The sequence below is a fragment of the Dipodomys merriami genome, unplaced genomic scaffold (assembly GCF_024711535.1).
Source record: "Dipodomys merriami isolate MVZ:Mamm:240054 unplaced genomic scaffold, mDipMer1.0.p SCAF_23, whole genome shotgun sequence".
NCBI lineage: Eukaryota > Metazoa > Chordata > Mammalia > Rodentia > Heteromyidae > Dipodomys > Dipodomys merriami.
This window is the reverse complement of record NW_027203715.1, coordinates 6,291,202-6,299,800: the sequence shown is the minus strand read 5'-3', so window position 1 is coordinate 6,299,800 and position 8,599 is coordinate 6,291,202. Positions and strand designations below refer to the sequence as shown.

The following is an 8,599-nucleotide window of genomic DNA, read 5'->3' as shown; positions in this document are numbered from 1 at the left end:
TCCATGCTACTCAGGAGGCTGATGTTTGAAGATCACAGTTCAAAGCCAGCCCATTCTGGAAAGACTGTGAGGCTCTTATCTACAGTGAACCACCAAAAATCTAGAGGTGGAGCTATGGTTCAAGTGTCAGAGCAAAAGCTTTGATCACAGAAGCTCAGGAACAGCACCTAGACCCTGAGTTCAAGGCCCAGATCCTCTAACTCCAAACACACACACACAGACATAGACACAGACACAGAAACACACACACATGCACACACACACACACACACACACACACACACACACACACACACACACGGACAGCCCAAGGCTTCGGCAGTCCCTGAGTACAGACCCATGAACTGTCTCAATTAGGATCACATCCTACCCTCAAGAAGGTGGCACTACCGACATCAGACCTACTATAGAAAAACCAGTAAGCCTCTCACATATCTGGAATGTATCATAGTCCAACATGGCAGTTCTTAATGTACATACTGCTATGTGGAAAACTTAGCCCCCTCTTTTTTTGTAGTTGGTCATGGGGTTTGAACTCTGCACCAGGGTGCTGTCCCTCAGCCCTTCAGCTGAAGGTGAGCAATATCCCACTTGAGCCACAGCACCAAATCCTGTTCTCTGGTGGTCCATTGGACATCAAGTCTCACAGACTTTTCTGCCCAAGCTGGCTTGGAACCATGGTCTTCACATTTCAGCCTTCTGAGTAGCTAGGATGACAGTTGTGAGCCACCAGCGGCTTCCGGCTTCACCTCGTCAGGCCACAATCTTCTTTCAACCCTTCACTTCAGACTTTGTCACCCAGCATCCAAATCCGTCCTTCAATGGAGAGAATACAGACACAATAACCCCACCCCTGCACCCATTTGCCCACTCCCTGCCTGCCACAGTCCAAGTCCTCTTGAAGCTCTGGCTTCAAACTGGGGCAAACGGGGAGTTCTTAAAAATGTCTGTACATTGAAGCCAGCAGATGGTCTCCCAAACAAAGCCTCTCCCACACACACACCTCCACCATTTTGCTTTCTTTCTTTTTTCAGTTGTGGGGCTTGAATTCTGGGCCTGGGTGCTGTCCTTGAGTTCTTCAGCTCAAGGCAAGCACTCTACTACTTGAGCCACAGCACCACTTCCAGTTTTCAAGTGGTCCGTTGGAGATAAGAATCTCAGGGTCTTTCCTGCCCATGATAGCTTTGAACCATGATGCTCAGATCTCAGCTTCTAAGTACCTAGGATGGCAGCCATGAGCTACTGGCACCTGGCCAAAGATAATTTTCCATCCTTTTCATCCTATCCCCTCAGGAGACTGATATCTGAGGACTACAGTTGGATTCCACCCATGACACAAAGTCCATTAGAACTTTTTTTCTACAATTAAACACCCAAAAAAGTTGGAAGTGAAGCTTTGGCTCAAATGGTAGAGGGCTAGCTTTGATCATCAAAGACAAGGGATAAAACCCAGTCCTTAGTTTCAAGCTTTTTCTAGCAAAGACCCACCCAAAAAGGGAAGCAGGTTGGTACACGGGAGCTCAAAGTTCACACATAATACTCAGGACTCCCAGAACAGACCCCATCCGGCTCTGATTCTCTAGATTCTATGTCCTACATCATGGCAGTCTTAGATAGGACTGACCATGCACCAACTTAGGATGTTGAAGTACAATCTCATACTGAGGATCCCCTGACCTTATCAAAGACTCAGGATCTCTCATTCTCCTGCCTTGACACTGGGCAGCAAGGTGAGTTGCAGTTATCCAACCACAGGATGTGAATATGAAAGGATTTCTCTGCCAGGGACTCCAACTGGAGGGGCTCTAGGTCCCTCTCTCTCTGGAAGAAAAGTGCTGGTCCATCCCAGGAATGTTCCTAGGTTGTAAGTATCCTCAAAGAAACAACCCTGCTCAGAGCCCAGTGCCTCTTGTTTTCCCACCAGCCTCTATCCAAGCCTGCCCCACCTTCAGTCAGCCCTTTCTGAATCCCAGATCTGCCATGTAGACTAAAGGTTGAGCCAGCAAAGAGACCCACCTCTGCCTCTGAGAATGGCAGTCACGTGGTCCTAGTGCCCTCTACAGGAAGTCTCGAATAACTCAGGTCTCCACTCCTTCCTCATTCCCTGACTGTCCTGTGCCAGTGGCTCACTTACCTCTGTCTATGTTGGCGGAATAAACACCGGGAGTGTCATCTTCTGATTGAGCCAACGAAAGTCCCGGTCCCCAAGGATGTACTGCACAGGCATCCTGCAGTGGACAACAGCCAGGCAGTCAATGGTGAACCCAAGGTTCCAGGACTCTTAATAGAAGTGTGGCTGGGTCAAAGACTCTATAACTGGTGGTCTATAGTGTCAGGAAAGGTCATGGCTCCAATGTCCTGAAACACCTGACCTTGGATTTTCCTACCTCTTCCCTCATCCCAACACCTCCCTAGCCCTTAGACAATTTCTTATTATCTGTCCAGGAAATAAACTTGCTGGGGCCGGGATAATTGAAACCTGGTGACCCCCCCTGAGCCCTAGGTCCTTCCTGAGGCTGCTTCCCCCTGCAGTTGGTGACCACACAGCTCCTGGATGTCATGAAGTTGCTGAAGGGTCAGTGGCTTAATCCTACATACTGGCTTTAGGCTCTGAAATGTTACCCACAGAGATTGTGAGTGGTTGGCTTTCTTGATCCAGGGACTCCAAACCAAGGCTTGCATGCTCCCTTCTTCCTTCCTTTCCTCTTTTTTTCCCTTCATCCTTCCTTCCTCTCTCTCTGTTTCCTTCCTTTGTCTCACTCCTGGCCTTGAATTCAGAGCTCGGGTGCTGTCCTTGAGCCTTTTTACTCAAGGTGACCAGTCTACAGCTTGAGGTACACATCCATTTCTGGCATTTTCTTTTTGGTTGTTAGTTGGAGATAAGAGTCTTATAGTCTTTCCTGTCTGGGCCTTAAGCCTTGATCCTCCCATCTCAGCCTCCTAAGTAGCTAGGATGACAGGCTTGAATCCCCAACATCCAGTTCAAACCAAGGTTTCTTCATGTGCTGTGGAACCAGCACCAGAACCTTTCATCATCTATGACCCCCACTCCCTTACCTCCTTGAGCATGGCACATACTGTAACTCTTTGTTGGATTACTAAATGAGCATCTGTCTATGACAATATTATAGAAAAGTCCCATTCAATTCATGTAAGTATCCTGGGGCAGGGCGGGGGGAGGCAAAGCCTGATGTAGCTCTCCCACAGTTCTCCCTTGTCCCTCTTCCCACCCTCCTGATGCCACCACACTTAACTGTTTTGGCTCCCAGGATGTGAGCCACGATGTGCTCGTTGGATTCTGGGGCCACTGGGATGCCTATCTTCTCAAAGATCTCTGTCCAGTGGCCGACCAACTCTGTGGCACTACATGCCCCCTCAGGTGTGAATGAGGTTGCCGTGAGCTGAACCTCTGGCTCAAGTGGCCTCCTTTCCTCTCCGTGGGGCCAGACAGGATGGTCCACTATATCTGGCCCCAAGTTTCATGTTACAGAGAAAGGATTCTCGAGGCATCCCGGATCTCTAAATCTCCCACAGTCCATTGCAGGTGCTGAAAATCATCTCTGCTCACAGCTGGCAGGCTGGGGATGGTGAGGTCACTCTCTGCTCCCCATGACAACCTTGACTGTGGTGGTCACCCTAGAGAGAGCTGTAGAAGAATCAGCAGCTGCCAGAGAAAGGCAGTCAAGGCACGACATTCATAGCAGGAGACCATCTGGCTTGGGAACTCTGTGTGTGCCACTTTGAACTTCACTGTCTGACCGCTGAATTGGTTCATGTAATTTGACCCATGAACCCAGGCATTAGTGGAAATTGCCAGCTTCAAGAAAAAAAAAACCTGGAAAAGGTGGCATATCACTTGTCCCAATCAAATTTAAAGGGTTCCAAAGTCAGTGGTCCCCTTTTCCTTCCAGACAGCCTACAGCAGGTTATAGAAACTGGCATTCAGAGAGCTCTAGCTAACTGCCACGGTATGATACCGAACAGGCTCCAGGAGGGGAAACTTGCCTACCACTGTCCAGCTGGAAACAGCCCAGGTGGGACACAAATTGGAGACTGCAGGACTCTAGGGAGGACTACACATGGATGCACTGCCCCAGGAGGGAATCCACGCCACCAGAGGGGGCCCAGAGCCCTCTGCCCAGATACCCATAGACACCGTCAATGTCGTGGGTAAGGTTCTCCTCTCATCCTTGGTTGTGGTGAACCATCTGCCTTGTTACACCGTTCACCACTCCCCAGACACTCCTAGCTTCACAGCCCTTGCCCTACTCCCACCCATCTCATTCCTTAATTATGTTTGGCAGGCACATTCCAAACCCTTGAATTAGCTCCAACTATACACATGAGAGCAGAGTGTCTGGCTGGAAGAGTGTGGCTGTGGTCACACTGGCCTCACGAGCCTTCTGGCTGAAGACAGGACAGGTGTCCACTCTGTTCTGTGGTTCACACAGGCCTCCTAGGGAGTCCATGCAGGTCCAGCAGCTACTGTGGCTGCAAGAAAGTGGAAGAGGGAGGTGGAAAGAGGTGGAAAGGAACATATACTGAAACCTTCCCCAATGGAGCCATGAAATGGTGAAGGAGAAAACAAAAATTGTGGCTGAGCTCATACTGGGCATTATGAAAAAAGAACAACAAATTCACACATACACACAAATAAACTGCTTTTGCTCTTTTTAGACATGATGACTTAAATATACTTTCATTTTTCTCATCTCCTAATCTCCCAACACACACAAACACACACACACACACAAACACACACACACACACACACACACACACACACACACACACACACACACACACACACACACACACACACACATCTAAACCGGTCACAAAAGACTCACCATGCAGCACCTGCAATTTGCCAACTGATCACTGATCTGAGCACAGTCAGGCTGTACGAGGAGAAAGATGATCGATATCTCCCTCCCTCCCTCCCTCCCTCCCTCTCTCTCTCTCTCTCTCTCTCTCTCTCTCTCTCTCTCTCTCTCTCATACACACAGAGAGAGAGAGAGAGAGAGAGAGAGAGAGAGAGAGAGAGAGAGAGAGAGAGAGAGAGAGAGAGAGAGAGAGAGAGAGAGAGAGAGAGAGAGAGAGAGAGAGAGAGAGATTCAGAGCAGTGCCTCTCCTGAGTATTTTAGTTCCTCATCTGGGCAATGTACAAGCTCGAGCATGGCAGTTCCCTTGTCAGAACCAGGGGCTCCCACCCAAGGGGATCACTGCTCTAATAATGCAGAACCACCCTGCCTCTGGCTTTACCAAGGGCCAGACCCTTCCACTGGGAACAACCAGCCTTGACTCCCCATTCACCAAAACCCTAGGACTGGACACTAGGTGAAGGAATCCCGAGACAAGTGACTCCTCACAGCCCGGACAAAAACAAACCAGGCAGTTCTGGTGCCTCCAGAGAGGTGTCTGACTTGGGGTGGGAGCGTTGTTAGGGAATTTGATGGGGTCTTAAAGGCTACATACATGGATGGATTGCCTACTTCCAGCCTAGATGCTTCTGGGCTAACTGGCGGATTCTTGGGGAGGACTAGGAGACCAGAAGGACCAGGAATACCAGCAGAAGCTCTCAATGCTGGGAAATGTGATCACCCTGTGAGTACTGGGGGGGCAGGATAGGTGTGTGTGTATCAGAGGGGGTGTGTTCCTCCCAGATAGTCACCCTCTGAACCCCAGTGCCTTCACCTTCAGGTGAAAGGGTGACCTAGCACAGAAGACAAGGGCTCACACAGCAAGGGGGGCCTATCCCCTGCATCCAACACCCCCCACCCCCAGCAAAAAGGAAAAGACCCGAGAAGGCAGGTGTGGAGGTGCTCCTCCCCACATCTGACTAAAGCCACTAGGTTCCCACCAGGGAGAGAAGGGTGCAGATGTGGCTTCCACTGCTCTAGGCCAGGGTTTCTGTGGTGCTCTCTCCTCACCAATCCCTGTATCTGCCCTTTTCCTGGCACAGTGGCTGCTAGGAATTGGGATGGGATCCTTGGGTGACACCCACCCCCCTCTCCTGGGGCACATTTGTGGCAGAGCCAGGGTGGACTGTGGGGTGCAGAGGAGGTGCAGGCAGGATGGGAGAGAGTAGGCTGGAGGCGGGGGTCTGGGTCTGCGGGGGAGGGAGTGAGGAGGTTCGCTGGGTGTGGGAGTCACCAGGTGTGGTCCCATGGGGCGGCCACTCACGCATGCTGCTGGGAGAAGCTGTAGGCAATGGTTCTGGGTGCATCCAGGCCCGGAGTGCAAGGACCAAGGGCAGGGACCAGGTCGGGCCTCATGCCAGGCAGGGACCCACCATCTCTGCTGGGAGATTGCTTAAGGGGCCTCCTATCAGAGCAGGCAGAGCCATATTTGAAACTCGTTGCTGCTGGGAGGGGGCGGGGGCACCTGCACGGGGCTGTGCTTTCTGCCACCCCTGCCTCAGCTGCCATCACCACCACCACCACCTCTGCCTCAGCTGCCTGCTTCCGCTGCCTCCACCACAGAAGCCACCACCGTGCTTCCCGTGCCAGAACCTCAGATTCAGGGCAGCCATGGCCGCCATGCCCTGTGGGGCTGCCCGCAGTGATGTGCCTGCCTTGCTGGCTCCAGGTGCTCTGTGCTCCTGTCCAGGACTGCACTTTGTTTGCAGCAGCCGCCAGCCGCTGGAACGGCTTCCCCTTGTGCTTGTGCTTGCTCTTCTCTCTGCTCTTTCTCTCTCTGCCCCCGCTCCACTCCTGGGCCACCACACAGGCATGCCTACTCTCCCCCCATTGCTGCCATCACAGTGTACCCCAGGGCCCCACCCCCTCCTCCACTTGGCCATGCCCACTCCTCCCTTCGGCCATGCCCCCTACCCTTAGATGCAATCACAGCCCTGACTGGGCTCTAAGGCTACCAGGCCATGGCAATTGCATTACCACCTCAGCTCAGCACGCTCCCCCAACCCCAGTACCTTCCCCAGGGATCGAATCTCCCCTCAGCTCCACCCCTGGAAGAGACTCTCCTCCATCCTCCTTCACTCCACACACTAAGAATGTGCATGGTGACCCGTGTGTGTGTGTGTGTGTGTGTGTGTGTGTGTGTGTGTGTGTGTGTGTGTGTGTGTGTGTGTGATTGTTGGGGATAATTACCTCTCAAGGACTCAGAACATAGCACTCTTTGGGATGACACACAGCACACTTCCAAAAACAGCACAAAGCACCCTGTGTAAAGGACTCAGCACACAGTTCCCTTTGAAGGACTCAGCATATAGTACCCTGTATAGAGTACTCAGCACACAGCACCCTTTGAAAGAGGGAGTCCATAGCTTGCAGTGTAAAGGACTCAGCACATTGCATGCTTTGAAAAACTCAGTACATAGCACAGTTTCCCAGGGGCTCATTACACAGCACCCTCTGTGTTAAGACTCCACACATAACCCTTTGAAAGGCTAAGTACAAAGCACCCTTTGTAAATCACTCATTGCATAGCACCCTTCGAAGAACTCAGCACATAGAAGAATTTTGAAGGTTTCATCACATACCGCACTATGGCAGGACTCAGCACATACCACACTGTGGAAGCACTCAGCACACAGCACCATTTGAAAGACAATACTGAGCACCCTGTGTAAAGGACTCAGCACACAGCACTCAAAAAACTCACCTCATCCCTCTCTTCTCAAGAGCTCAACACATAGCAGGACCCTTTCAGATGAATTAGCACACCACACCTTTTGAAGGACTCAGCATACAGTACATTGTGTAATGGACTCAGCACACAGCACCCTTTGAAAAACTCAGCACTGCCCACACTTCTCAGGGACTCAGCACATAGCACCCTATGTGATGTCTCAGCAAACAGCACCTTTTGGAGGACTCAGAACAAAACCCCCATGTGGGAAAGACCCAACAAATAGCACCCTTTGAAGGATTCAGTACATAGCTGTATGTCACAGGTTCAGCTTTCATTAGAATTAGGGTGCTTTCTTCAGTATCCCCATTCTTCAGAAACACTTCACAAATCCTACTAGTTCACATTTAGCCAACCTGTGTTTTATGGGGGAGGATCAGCTGGGGGTCTTGAACTCAAATTTTGGCGGCCCTGTCCCTGAGCTCTTTGGTTCAATGCTAGAGCTCTACCACGTGGAGGCACAGCTCCAATTTTGGTTTTTTGGGTTGTTCTTTGACAGGTCTTATGGTGATAAGGAAGACCAAGTTGGGGTGTCTGTGTGCAAAGGCTCTTAGCTCAACCTGGAGCTGACCTCTCTCTTTCTTTTTTTTTTTTAATTGTATTTTATTTTATTTGAGAATATACTGTACAGAGGGGCTACAATTACATGGGCAGGATAATGCATATATTTCTTACCAAGCATTGCAGCCTCCTCCTTTGTTTACCCTTCACTTCCCTTCCCCGCCTTCCCCCTCCCCCCACCCAATTTTAACCCAATCTCCACACCCAATTATACCCCCCTCCCCCCCACACCGACATTGTAAAGCTGGTTTTGACATGACATTTTGTACTTCTCATTGTTGCAACAGGTCCACCTGAATCCTTAAACGACTTGTTTGTCCCCATCTCCTCCACATGTTATAATGACATCAAATATAGTGAAAGCAGGGGTTACACTGTGGGGGAG

General features: G+C 50.7%; 1 long non-coding RNA gene across 1 annotated transcript; it reads right to left on the bottom strand.

The window, feature by feature from the left end:
- Positions 1–376: 376 nt before the first annotated feature.
- LOC138835125 (uncharacterized) lies at positions 377–3,334 on the bottom strand. The gene is made up of 3 exons (XR_011374455.1): positions 3,255–3,334; positions 2,135–2,228; positions 377–816 (listed from the first exon to the last, which is right to left on the bottom strand). It is a non-coding gene; the product is annotated as an uncharacterized lncRNA (long non-coding RNA).
- Positions 3,335–8,599: the final 5,265 nt, after the last annotated feature.